Consider the following 14987-nt stretch of genomic DNA (forward strand, 5'->3'; position numbering starts at 1 on the left):
AATTTATAGAATAGAATCCCGACAGTATAAAAGGAGGCCATTTGGCCCATCAAGTCTGCACCAACTCTTGCCCAAGCCCTTTCCCCCATCCTATCCCTGTAACCCCACACATTTGCCATAGCTTATCCATCTAATCTACACATCTTGGGACTCCAAGGGGCAATTTAGCATGGGCAATCCATCTAACCTGCACATATTTGGATGGTGGGGCAAAACAATAGCACCCAGAGGAAACCCACGCAGACATGTGGAAAACGTGCAAACTCTACACAATGGGGTGGCATGGTGGTTAGCACTGCTGCCTTATAGCGCCAGTGACCCGGGTTCAATTTCGGACTCGGGTCACTGTGTGGAGTTTGCACATTCTCCCCGTGGGTTTCCTCCAGGTGCTCTGGTTTCCTCCCACAGTTCAAAGATGTGCAGGTTAGGTTGATTGGCCATGCTAAATTAAACCTAGTGTTAGGGGGATTATCAGGGTAAATATGACAGGTTACGGGAATAGGACCTGGGTTGGATTGTAGTCGGTGCAGACTCGATGGGCCAAATGGCCTCCTTCTGCACTGTAGGGATTAGGTGATTCTATGACAGTCACCCAAGACTAGAGTCGAACCTGGGTTCCTGGCAATGTGAGGCAGCAGTGCTAACCATTGTGACCTCATGCTGCCCTTTGATCAGTATAGCCCGTGTTAGGGACGGCTCTGCATTTTCTACTCGAAGCCACATGAGCCAATCAAAATCGGAGGGCTGAAGTTTCCAGCCCGTCTCACCAGCGGAAACTTCTGGCCCTGCTGATGGCAGTGGGTTCTCCAGTGGCACGACTGGAAAACAACGCAAAACACCACTGACATTGGTGGGACCGGAAGATCCCACCACCAGCCAATGGTGAGCCATCTCTAGTAAGGAGTCTAACAACACCAGGTTAAAGTCCAACAGGTTTATTTGGTAGCAAACGCCACTAGCTTTCGGAGCGCTGCTCCTTCGTCAGGTGAGTGGGAGATCTGCTCATAAACAGCAAACAGGGCATATAAAGACACAAACTCAATTTACAGAATAATGAATAATGATTGGAATGTGAGTCTTTACAGCTAATCAAGTTTTAAAGGTACAGACAATGTGAGTGGAGAGAGCATTAGCACAGGTAAAAGAGAGATGTATTGTCTGCAGACAGGACAGCCAGTAAGACTTTGCAAGTCCAGGCAAGTTGTGGGGGTTACAGATAGTGTGACATGAACCCAAGATCCCGGTTGAGGCCATCCTCATGTGTGCGGAACCTGGCTATCGCTGAGAGACTGATAGCCAGGTTCCGCACACATGAGGACGGCTCAACCGGGATCTTGGGTTCATGTCACACTATCTGTAACCCCCACAACTTGCCTGGACTTGCAAAGTCTCACTGGCTGTCCTGTCTGGAGACAATACACATCTCTTTAACCTGTGTTAATGCTCCCTCCACTCACATTGTCTGTACCTTTAAGACTTGATTAGCTGTAAAGACGCGCATTCCAATCATTATTCATTATTCTGTAAATTGAGTCTGTGTCTTTATATGCCCTGTTTGCTGTTTATGAGCAGATCTCCCACTCACCTGACGAAGGAGCAGCGCTCCGAAAGCTAGTGGTGTTTGCTACCAGATAAACCTGTTGGACTTTAACCTGGTGTTGTTAGACTCCTTACTGTGTTTACCCCAGTCCAACGCCGGCATCTCCACATCATGAGCCTTCTCTACCCAGCGGAAACTCCGGCGGTGAGGGGTGGGGAGTGGCATTGTGGGGGAGGAGTGCGTAGAAAATCCCACTCCATAAAAAAGCTGGACTTTGTCCAATGCTGAAGATATACATGATTCATAGAGAGAAATGTTCTGAATTATTTTAGCTCAGATCTAAGCTGTTACTGTTTCATTCCCTCCCAAACTAATAAGTCATTGATTTCATTCTTGAGTTATTCCACAAATTCAAATTTTGCCACATTAAATATTTCATTGCTTAAATTGATGTCTTGTGATAAGCATTGCATTATAAATAACACTCTTAATTTGGCAAATGCAGTGATAACGCTCGAGGTTGCAGAAATCCAAAAATTGACTTTCTGTTGTTAAATGCAAATAATTTAGCAAATATTTGTGAAATTTAGTCAATGTTTTTGAACAAAAGACCCAGAGCTGCAATTGCCATAGTTCATAGAATCCCTACAGTACAGAAGGAGGCCATTTGGCCCATTGAGTCTGTACCAACTACATCCATGATGTGAAGATGCCGGCGTTGGACTGGGGTAAACACAGTAAGAGTTTTAACAACACCAGGTTAAAGTCCAACAGGTTTATTTGGTAGCAAATGCCATTAGCTTTCAGAGCGCTGCTCCTTCGTCAGATGGAGTGGAAATCTGCTCTCAAACAGGGCACAGAGACACAAAATCAAGTTACAGAATACTGATTAGAATGCGAATCTCTACAACCAACCAGGTCTTAAAGATACAGACAATGTGAGTGGAGGGAGCATTAAGCACAGGTTAAAGAGATGTGTATTGTCTCCAGACAGGACATCCAGTGAGATTCTGCAAGTCCAGGAGGCAAATTGTGGGGGTTACTGATAGTGTGACATAAACCCAACATCCCGGTTTAGGCCGTCGTCATGTGTGCGGAACTTGGCTATCAGTTTCTGCTCAGTGACTCTGCACTGTCATGGGTCGTGAAGGCCGCCTTGGAGAGCTCTTACCCGAAGATCAGAGGCTGAATGCCCGTGACCGCAGAAGTGCTCCCCCACAGGAAGAGAACAGTGTTGCCTGGTGATTGTTGAGCGGTGTTGATTCATCCGTTGTCGTAGCGTCTGCATGGTTTCCCCAATGTACCATGCCTCGGGACATCCTTTCCTGCAGCGTATCACGAAGCTCCACTTCTCCAGCTTCCATCCTAAACATGTTAAAGAAGCCATCCCCTATGGACAAGCCCTCCGTATACACAGGACCTGCTCGGATGAGGAGGATCGCAATAGACACCTCCAGACGCTGAAAGATGCCCTCATAAGTGGGCAGCACGGTAGCACAGTGGTTAGCACTGCTGCTTCACAGCTCCAGGAACCCGGGTTCGATTCCCGGCTTGGGTCACTGTCTGTGTGGAGTTTGCACATTCTCCTCGTGTCTGCGTGGGTTTCCTCCCACAGTCCAAAGATGTGCGGGTTAGGTTGATTGGCCATGCTAAAATTGCCCCTTAGTGTCCTGAGATGCGTCGGTTAGAGGGTTTAGTGGGTAAATATGTAGGGATATGGGGGTAGGGCCTGGGTGGGATTGAGGTCAGTGCAGACTCGATGGGCCAAATGGCCTCTTTCTGCACTGTAGGGTTTCTATGATTTCTATAAGAACAGGATATGGCGCTCGACTCATCGATCGACAGTTCCGACGCGCCACAGCAAAAAACCGCACCGACCTCCTCAGAAGACAAACACGGACACGGTGGACAGAATACCCTTCGTCGTCCAGTACTTCCCCGGAGCGGAGAAGCTACGGCATCTCCTCCGGAGCCTTCAACATGTCATTGATGAAGACGAACATCTCGCCAACGCCATCCCCACACCCCCACTTCTTGCCTTCAAACAACTGCACAACCTCAAACAGACCATTGTCCGCAGCAAACTACCCAGCCTTCAGGAGAACAGTGACCACGACACCACACAACCCTGCCACAGCAACCTCTGCAAGACGTGCCGGATCATCGACACGGATGCCATCATCTCACGTGAGAACACCATCTACCAGGTACATGGGACTTACTCTTGCAACTCGGCCAACGTTGTCTACCTGATACGCTGCAGGAAAGGCTGTCCCGAGGCATGGTACACTGGGGAAACCATGCAGACGCTACGACAATGGATGAATGAACACCGCTCGACAATCACTAGGCAACACTGTTCTCTTCCTGTGGGGGAGCACTTCAGCGGTCATGGGCATTCAGTCTCTGATCTTCAGGTAAGCGTTCTCCAAGGCGGCCTTCACGACACACGACAGTGCAGAGTCGCTGAGCAGAAACTGATAGCCAAGTTCCGCACACATGAGGACGGCCTAAACCAGGATGTTGGGTTTATGTCACACTGTCAGTAACCCCCACAGTTTGCCTGCTGGACTTGCAGAATCTCACTGGCTGTCCTGTCTGGAGCCAATACACATCTCTTTAACCTGTGCTTAATGCTCCCTCCATTCACATTGTCTGTATCTTTAAGACCTGGTTGGCTGTAGAGATTCGCATTCTAATCAGTATTCTGTAACTTTATTTTGTGTCTCTGTGTGCCCTGTTTGAGAGCAGATATCCACTCCATCTGACGAATGAGCAGCGCTCCGAAAGCTAATGGCATTTGCTACCAAATAAACCTGTTGGACTTTAACCTGGTGTTGTTAAAACTCTTACTGCAACCACATCCCTCCCAGGCCCTACTTCCGTAACCCCACACATTTACCCTGCTAATCTCCCTGACACTAGGGTCAATTTAGCATGGCCACTCAACCTAACCCACACATCTTTGGAGGAATGCGGAGCACCTGGAGGGAACCCACGCAGACACAGGGAGAATGTGCAAACTCCACATAGACAGTGACCCGAGGCCGGAATTGAACCTGGGTCCCTAGCACTGTGAGGCAGCAGTGCTAACCACTGTGCCACCATGCCGCCCTCTTAGCAGCACACCTAAGAAACTGATTTTTCACCCTGATTGAGAAGATGAGGGGGCCATTCAGTCCATCTAGTCTATGCTGACCCAAAGACACACAAGTGTCATTTTGAATCCCACCTTCCTGTACCTGGTCCATAGCCATGTAGCTTACAGCACTTAAGATGCAGATGCTGGTATTTTTAAAAAGAGTTTAGGGTCTCTGTCTCCACCACTAACCTAGGCAGCTAACCCAGACACCCACCATCCTCTGCGTAAGAAGATTTTTCCTCGTGGCCTCTCTACACCTACTGCCACTTGTCTTGAATCTATGACCAAAAGAGAAAATGTTGGAAAATCTCAACAGGTCTGGCAGCATTTGTAAAGAGGGAAAAGAGCTGACATTGCTTTGACAAAGGGTCAAGTGGACTTGAAACGTCAGCTCTTTCCCCTCCTTACAGATGCTGCCAGATCTGCTGAGATTTTCCAGCATTTTCTCTTTTGGTTTCAGCTTCCAGCATCCGCAGTAATTTGCTTGCTTGAATCCATGACCCCTGGTTTTTGAAATTTCTGCTAAGCGAAACAGGTTCCGCCTTTCTACTCTACCTCTCCTCCTCACATTTTTGTATCCCTCAATCATGTCACCCCTCAGCCTTCTCTCTTCCAAGAAAAACAATCCCAACCTCTCCAATCTCTCCTCGTGGCTACAATTCTTTAACGTTCTAGTAAATCTTCTCTGCACTCTCTCCAGGGTAATTACGTCCTTCCTGTAATGTGGTGATCAGAACTGCACACAATGCCCCCAGCTGTGGCCTCACCAGTGTCTTATACACTACACGGACTGAATGGAATGCTCAGCAAGAAATGGCCATATCACTGATGGATTTAATAGCGTGAGAGCACTGGCCAGGAAAGCAATACTATTTGGCATAATGCAAACCTTTGAGCTTTATGCAAGAACGCATGTACATGGAGAAATGTACATGGAGGAGAACTGAGAATGGCATCTTGATTATCAGGGTAGACCCACAGTTATGAGGCTGCTGGTGGGCACGAGATAAGTCCAGCCTTGTTCAAACGAGAGAACATTTAAAAACATTTTCGGAAAGTGCACCAAATTACAAGCAGGCACAATCATCTCACTGATAACCACGAGTAAATACTTGTTTCCTTAAAAACATTCTTTAATATTCTCCCTACGTGCAGCAGTTTAGTTTTCCTGTACCCTGGCTTCATATTTCTTCATTCTGACATCCAGAAAGCTAAACAAGTAACAGCACATTAAAATAGACAGCTCAGAGGAGTTTTTGGAGATATATGTATGACCTTTAGGCAGCTAAGTTTTAGCAATCACCAAATTACGAGGTAGTTAGCGAAGCAATTAATAATTTGGAACATTTGCAATGTGCTGGAAGTTAGAACTATTAATCTATTTTTTATTAAGTGTGTATTGTGTTAATAAGACAGAGTATAGAAGAAGAAATACCTTCTAATGGCCTTCAGTCAACATAATAGGATTTCATAAGGATTAATAAGGCGAATTGTTGACGTTTTAATGGCTGTATAGTTACCAGACAGCTGTTTAAAGGGTGGAGAATCTTCAGCTTTGCTCCGATACCTTGAGCTGCAGACCATAAAATCCAGGAACTTATTCCTTCATTGTCACTGGGCTAATTTTATGGAATTCCCCACCTAACATTGTTGCGGGAATACCTTCAACACATTGACTGCAATGGTAGAAGATTAAGGCTCACCACCACCTTTCGGGTTCAATAGGCTTAGACAATACAGACTACTGTCCAGAATATGTGAGTTGGACTTTGATTACATCAGTTGTGGGTTTTGATGTCAGCCTTTTAATTGATCACACCTTTCCCCTCAAGTAACCAGACCTAGTCACAGAGTTCTCTTAAATAGTTGTTTTAATCAAGCTATATAGCTCGGTCAGTAACTAGCAAGAGTCCAGAATTCAGAAATACACAAGTAGTTATAGTTTCAAATTCAATTACAAGTAATTAGCATATACCAATCATGTTTTAGGAATTATCTCTATCCACTCAGAGTTATGGATGAAGGTTACATCATTCAGATAATAAAATCAATCACAATCACATACCATTACTTCTTTATAATATCCAATCAGCGTGAAGGTTTAATCCGTCATTGTTACAAGTTAACATTGCCCCAGCCTGTGCCTATGTCTGTGTATATCACTCCTTTTTTCCAGTTACAGATATCTGATTGAATGAATTTTCTCAGACTAAAGGCCTTGGTGCTTATCTGTGAAGACTTTTATAAAGGGACACATTTTTTCATAGCAGCTGATTTGATTTTTAAACTTGTGTGATTAATAACCCTTTCGGTATCCCCATTGGTTAGCCTGTAAGCTCTGATTCTGGGATTATTACTGTCCATTGGGAAACTAAGGAAATTTGGCATGTCCGCTACAACTCTCACCACCTTCTACAAATGCACCATAGAAAGCATTCTTTCTGGTTGTATCAAAGCTTGGTATGGCTCCTGCTCTGTGCAAGACCGCGAGGAATTACAAAAGAAGCCCAGTCCATCATTCAAACCAGCCTCCCATCCATTGACACTGTCTACACTTCCCGCTGCCTCGGAAAAGCAGCCAGCATTTTAATTGATCACAAGTTTACCCTTCAAAGGTCTGACAGCAGCAGGGGAGAAGCTGCTCTTGAGTCGGTTGGTACGTGATCTCAGACTTTAGTATCTTTTTCCCAATGGAAGAAGGTGGAAGAGAGCATGTCCGGGGTGTGTGAGGTCCTTGATTATGCTGGCTGCTTTTCCAAGGCAGCGGGAAATGTATAGACAGAGTCAATGGATGAGGTTGCATTGTTCTCAGGAAGAAATGTTCCATCTTGTTTCACATAACGTCTGTGTCAGGTCCTGTCTTCACAAGTTTCAAACTGAAGACAGCTGGGAATTTCCAAATAGTGGTAATTAGAGTCGCAATACTGACCTGCTGTGGATGTGTCGGTCCTTGAAGACATTAAATAAATGCAAGCTGTTTAAGGAAATTCAATGTAATTTCCTAATTGTCCCCCATTCTCTTAAATTGCTGATTAAATTACTCACAATCTCCTTTTTTTTGCTGGGAATGGTACATTTTAAATAATTGGTTTGTGAGTTTATACATTGGCTGTATTCCTAGTGCTTACCGATTTAATTTTCTGTTTTAAATGGCTTTTTTTGGATGATGCAGTTACACAGAACAAGATCCAGTCAAACAAAGAGTACAATCAGGAATTTGATCAATTTAGATAAGGTTTGCAATGTATGTACAAGGTGCTAGTTAGACTGGAATACTGTGAAGAGTTTTGGTCGCTTTATCTAAGGAAATATATACTGGCATTGGAGGCAGTCCATAGAAGGTTTACTAGGTTGATCTTGGGTCATAGAGTCATAGAATCCTACAGTGTAGAAGGATGCCATTCAGCCCATGGAGTCTACACCGACCACAATCCCCACAACCCCACGCATTTACCCTAGCTAGTTCTCCTGACACTAAAGGGCAATATAACATGGTCAATCCATTTAACCTGCACATCTTTGGAATGTGGGAGGAAACCGGAGCACCCGGAGGAAATCTGTGCAGACGGGGAGAACCTGCAAACTCCACACAGACAGTGACCCAAGCCAGGAATCGAACCCGGGTCCCTAGCGCAGTGAGGTAGCAGTGCTAACCACTGTGCCACTGTGCTGCCTGCATAGAGGGATTTTCTTATGAGGAGAGATTGAGTAGGTTGAGCCCCTCACTGGAGTTGAGAAGAATGAAAGGTGACCTGAATGAGACATATAGGATTTTCAGGGGGCTTGACAGGGTAGATACTGAGAGGTTGTTTCCCTTTGTGGGAGAGTCTAGGACCAGAGGGCACAATCTCAGAAAAAGGGTTCACCCATTTAAAACTTAGATAAGGAGGAATTTCTTCTCTCAGAGTGTCATGAATCTGTGGAATTCTTTACCATAGAGAGCTGTAGAGGTTGGGTCAGTAAATATGTTCAAGGCTAAGAGAGACAGATTTTTAATTAGTAAGGGAATCAAAGATAATGGGGCCAAGGCAGGTAAAGGTTGAGGATTATCATATCAGTTCAGTCATGATCTCATTGAGTGGTGGAGCAGACTCGATTGGCCAAATGGCCTACTTCTGCTTTGATGTCTTCTAATGATATGATTTTATGGTCTCTGGACCTCAATGGAGACCCCGGAACCAGTTTTCAAAATGGCGGTCAAACAGGTCATTTAGATTGGAAGATTCTGCAAGGAGCTGTTCCTCCAATCACAGGCTGCTCCTCTTCCACGTTTGCTGCTAAAAGGCTGTGAGCCACTGATTGGAGGAGTAGGGATCATCAGCAGTGGTGAGTTTGCTGGAGATACAGAATGAGTGAATGAAGACATGTGGGAGAGAGAAAATGTGTGGGAATGAGGGAGTGAGAGCATAGTGCGAGAGTTTGTGTGTGTGGGAATGAAAGTGAGAGCAAGTGTGCCTCCACTCAACTGATGAAGGAGTGGCACTCCGAAAGCTCGTGATTCCAAATAAACCTATTGGACTTTAACCTGGTGTTATGAGACTTCTTACAGTGAGAGAGAGTGAGGGTGAAAATGTGTGTGTATTAGTGAGAGAGAGAGAGAGAGAGTGTTAGTGAGAGAGTGAGTGTGTGTGTCAGTGAGAGAGAGAGTGTGTGTTATTGAGAGAGAGTCTGTGTGTCTTTGTGAGAGAGAGAGAGTATGTGTGCGTGAGTGAGTGAGAGAAAGAGAGCGTGTGTGTGTTTGTGAGAGAGAGTGTGTGCATTAATGAGAGAAAATGTGTGTGTGCATTGGTGAGAGAAAGAGAGTGTGTGTGCGTTAGTGAGAGAGAGAGACAGTGTGTTAGTGAGAGAGAGTATGTGCGTGTTAGTGAGAGAGTGTGTGTACATGTATCAGTGAGTGAGAGAGAGTGTGTGTGTGTGTGTGTTGTGTGTGTGTGTGAGAGAGAGGAGGGGCAATGAGAGAGAGAGAGAGAGAGAGTGAGAGAGAGAGTGGGCCTGATTTTACCATTGCGTCATGTCTGTTTTCGGACGCAAAAATGTGGTAAAGTCGGGTGTGAGGCCATTAACGCGATCCGCGCCCACGTCAGCCCAGATTGCCACTTTACCAAAATCCGGGAATGGCGGCGATCAGCTTTGCGCCCAAAACGGGTGCAACGGCGATTTAAATGCATTTGCATGCATTTAAATTGAATGAATGAACTGCCCGCCCAACTTTATCAGCATTTCCCACTTTACCACCGCATTTGCCAATCCAGAACCGCGCGGTAATGGACCTGCTAAATAAAAGCCTGAATTGGGCGCTCCAGCTGCTGAAGAGCACGTTCCGAGCTTCCAACGGCTCTCTGACTCAGATCAGTGGTGGGGGGGAGGAGGGAGGCGGACCAGATCATTCTCGGGCTGGTGGAGGGTGCGGGAGGGGAGTGAGGCCAGATTGTTGTCTGGTTGGGGGGGGGGGAGGAGGAGGAGGCGGGTCAGATGTATCTCTGGTGGGGGCAGGGGGGAGGGCCGATCATTGTCTGGTGGTGGGGGGGAGGGCTGATCGTTGTCTGGTGGGGAGGGAGGAGGAGGCGGGTCAGATGTTCCTCGGCATGGGGGGAGGGGGTAGGGGGGAGTGGTGAGTGAGGCCAGACCATTCCCTGGGGCGAGGATGAGTGAGGCCAAATCGTTGTCTGGGGGGGGGGGGGAATGAGTGAGGCGGACAAGATGTATCTCTGGTTGTGGGGGGGGTAGGCCCGATCGCTCAATGGTGGCGGGGGGGGGGGGGGGAGCAGATGGATCTCTGGTGGGGGGCAGGGGTGGCGATCGGTCTGGGTAGTGGGGGGGTGGATAAGGGGGACAGTGATGTCTGTGGGTAGTGGGGAGGTGGATAAGGGGGACAGTGATGTCTGTGCGTAGGGGGGGGTGGATAAGGGGGACAGTGATATGTGTGGGTAGTGGGGGGGTTGATAAGGGGGACAGTGATGTGTGTGGGTAGCGGGAGGATGGATAAGGGGGACAGTGATGTGTGTGGGTAGCGGGGGGGTTGATAAGGGGGACAGTGATGTGTGTGGGTAGTGGGGGGGTTGATAAGGGGGACAGTGATGTCTGTGGGTAATGGGGGGGTGGATAAGGGGGACAGTGATGTGTGTGGGTAGTGGGGGGGTTGATAAGGGGGACAGTGATGTCTGTGGGTAATGGGGGGGTGGATAAGGGGGACAGTGATGTCTGTGGGTAATGGGGGGGTGGATAAGGGGGACAGTGATGTGTGTGGGTAGTGGGGGGGTGGATAAGGGGGACAGTGATGTGTGTGGGTAGTGGGGGGGTGGATAAGGGGGACAGTGATGTGTGTGGGTAGTGGGGGGGTTGATAAGGGGGCAGTGATGTCTGTGGGTAGTGGGGGGGTTGATAAGGGGGACAGTGATGTGTGTGGGTAGCGGGAGGATGGATAAGGGGGACAGTGATATGTGTGGGGGCCATTGTTTCCGCGTTTTGCTCCCAGGCCGCTTTCTCTACTTTCTGTGGCCCGCGAGCGATCTGACACGGGCGCGCTTTTTCAAATTTTTTTCCAACTGCGCATGCGCAGTTCAGAGCTCCAATTGTTTTGGCCGCGCTAAGCCCCGCCCACAGCGCGAATGGTACTGGAGATGTTTTATTCAGGCTGAGTGCGTATGGGGGCGCCTGAAAGCAGGTTTCCAAGTCGGATCTGAATTACGCCCGGATTCAGCACTTAGAATGAAAATGGTAAAATCGGGCCCCCAGTCTCAGCTTTCTCACTCACTATCACACTCTAACACACAGTAAAGGTGGGTGAGTGAGCATCCTGAGACTGGGAGTGAACCTGGCACACAATCTGACCCTTTCACACTCTGGTCATTTTTATTCATTACTCTTTTTTTAAATTAACAATTTATCGCATTGGAATTGTTGCATTTTTGCTCAGCAAGTTGTTTCTTTCCTTTCGACCATTTGGAATTCATAGTTAACGTTGTGCCAAACTTTTATCTTTCCAAAATTTGCACATTGGCCCCTTGAGTGAGAAAAAATAGCTCCCATGCAAAAAAAGTTGGACAAGCCTGGCTTAGATTCTTAACTGAGAAACAGATGGAATTGGAGGGAACTGATTTTTTTATGGCTTCAAATGTCTTCATTTCCTTCAGTGTCTGCTTTTAAAACATCCCTGTGGACTCAGACTGAATTATTCGAATTATCTTTGCCAACCAGTGCTTGCTGTCAATTTTTTAAATATGGATTTGAAATTAGTTACAAATTAGAAAAGATATTGGAACTTGGTGTTTATCTTTCACTCAATCTGAACACATGCCACCCTACCAACCTACACACCTACCCTACCCACTGCCATCCAACCCACCTACTACCTGCCAACTACCATCCAACCCACCTACCAACCTACCCACCTACTACCCTATCCACTACCATCCTATTGACCTACCACCCGACCCACCTACCACCCTGTACATACTCTGTTCAAAGCAAAAATGAAACTAAGACTGGATGACATGGCACATTTCCTTTCTAATGATGTCATGACAATATCCCTTAAAGGCATATTACAACCACATCTATATTCAGCATTGCCCACCCCCATTTTTCAGCCCCATTTGATGTGTCTGTGGGGTTTCATCATCAAATCATGTAATGTTAATGCACAAGCCGCCATCAGATCATTCAGAAAATCATAGATCATAGAATCATAGAAACCCTACAGTGCAGAAAGAGGCCATTTGGCCCATCGAGTCTGCACTGACCACAATCCCATCCAGGCCCTACCCCCATATCCCTACATATTTACCCACTAATCCCTCTAACTTACGCAAGTCAGGACACTAAGGGGCAATTTTTTAGCATGGCCAATCAATCTGACCCACACATCTTTGGACTGTGGGAGGAAACTGGAGCACCCAGAGGAAACCCACGCAACATGGGGAGAATGTGCAAACTCCACACAGACAGTGACTCATGTCAGGAATCGAACCCGGGTCCCTGGAGCTCTGAGGCAACAGTGCTAACCACTGTGCCACCATGCCACCCCTTGTTAACGTTCCTTGAGCACCTCTGGGGAGAGCGACCAATGGATACCTGTCTTCTAATAGCCCCAAGTCGCACCCTCCAAAGAGACATAGAGACACCACTCCCTTCTTTCAGAACCAGTAGAAACTGACTGTATTAAAATAAAAGAGAAACTGTGTATCTTCCCTGAAAGCTTATCTCCTCCCATTCACATGACTCTGCCTCTGTCATTCAACCCAATCAAACTCTACCCAGGGAAAAAAACAAAATATACAAAAATGCATTAACTCAGATTAAAATAAACACATCCCGAGCTAAAATCAATCATTAGTCTGCATTCTCAACATGTGAGCTGCCTGGCACAGGCAAATCAGCACCGTGTAAAACAGAGCTGAATTTTAAACATACCCCTTGCAAGAAATATGTTATAAATACATTTCTTAAAGGCACAGTAACACTACAATAAGCAAAATGACTCAGAATAAATTTGATGCTGAAGACAATTTGATAAACTCAGATACTGACAACAATGAGTTTGATGGAGTTGTTTTTAAATGTTATGGTGAAAGTTCAAACTACCCTTGTAGAATGTTTTTTTAATGAAATATGATATAGTGCTTTAATTTAAATTACTGGCATAAATTCTTTTTTCACATTTTCAAATGGCAATCACCAACAACCAAGATCCAAATTTTATCCTCGGTCCATAAATTGAACCTCATTTTTGGAAGCTTTTTCAAAGCCACGGCCTACATGGGTGGCACAGTTGTTAGCACAGCTGCCTCACAGCACCAGGGAGCCAGGTTCGATTCCCGGCTTGCGTCACTGTCTGTGCAGAGTCTGGACATTCTCCCCATTTCTGTGTGGGTTTCCTCTAGGTGCTCTGGTTTCCTCGCACAGCCCGAAAGACGCGCTATTTAGGTGCATTGGCCATGCTAAATTCTCCCTCAGTGTACCCGAACAGGCCTCGAAGTGTGGTGATGGGGGGATTTTCACAGCAACTTCATTGCGTGTTAATGTAAGCCAAATTGTAACACTAATAAATAAACTTATGGTCGTAATTTTGAGTCTACCACCTTCATGTTGTTTCTGTAACAGGGCACAAATGGGCTGTACCTTAACACTTTAGAAAACATCTAATAACAGGTGACGTGAAGGATATAAGTGCAAAATAACAGCATGCTATTATGCTACAAAGTCTACTTTGATCGGTGAGTACTTCTCAACTTTTTATAATGTATGCTGTGGTCATACATTGATTTAAAATGTGGAGAAATAGAAATTATTTTTCTGTGATGTTTTTATTACTGGCCAACATCAATCTTACAGAGGGCCTTTACTCATGACTTCAGAATTGGTTCTTACACCATCTACATTTTCACAAACTCAATTGATCTCAATCTGATTCTTAAATTCCTTCTTAATTAGTTGCCTACTTGCAACTTATGGGGAAATATTGGCTCGTCAATTCGAGCCTGATGTAGATGTTTTCTAACATCAAAGCAGATTGCAACAAAGTTCAATACCTTGCACATGCACAGAATGCAAATTAGCAGATATTAATATTATGAATAACGTATAATAGCTCTGTCCAACATTGCTAATTAACTCCCAGGCAAAGTCACGCAGTAACAGTGCAGACAAACATCAACGCTGCATCCTGGTTCAAGTGTTTCAGTTAAATCCTGACAGGGTAACCTCATTTTATCAGCAATAAAATTACAGCCATCTGCAGAAAGCGATGGATTAGCCCACAAGTCTGTCAGTTGTAAGATAGAAAGGCGAACAGAGGGAAGAAACTATCAGAATGCTGATTGGATTCCTTTTGCTGTTTTAATGTGTTTGCATTCAGGAAGAAAGTTGATTAAAGTTGCTCTGACACACTGCCTAAATTTATTCCATACAGAAACTAGAACCTCCCAATGTTCGAGGCTCTTAACCTTCCCCCCCCCCCCCCTCACTGAAGATGCGTTTGATTTGAAAAAAAAACTATTATTAGATTTCATAACTCTAAGGGCATGATGTCAGGTTGCCTGATGAAAGATTTGTCCTTTCTTCAGAACACTTCTCCGATTGGAGTTGGAATAGAATACAAGTATTGTTTATGACATTCTTTTGAGGAGCGAAATGAAAGCCCTTTCATCTGTTGCACATTTTGAAGTTCTGGCTTTGTTCTGGATTTTAAAATTTCCACTTCTGAACATATAATTTATCATTACCAAATTTAAGCATATTTCTTCGTACAATCTATTGCGATTTTTAAATATTTTTTATATGTTATCTTTCCGAGGTTTCTCTGCG

This window comes from Mustelus asterias, chromosome 10 (genome assembly GCF_964213995.1).
Source record: "Mustelus asterias chromosome 10, sMusAst1.hap1.1, whole genome shotgun sequence".
Taxonomy (NCBI): Eukaryota; Metazoa; Chordata; class Chondrichthyes; order Carcharhiniformes; family Triakidae; genus Mustelus; species Mustelus asterias.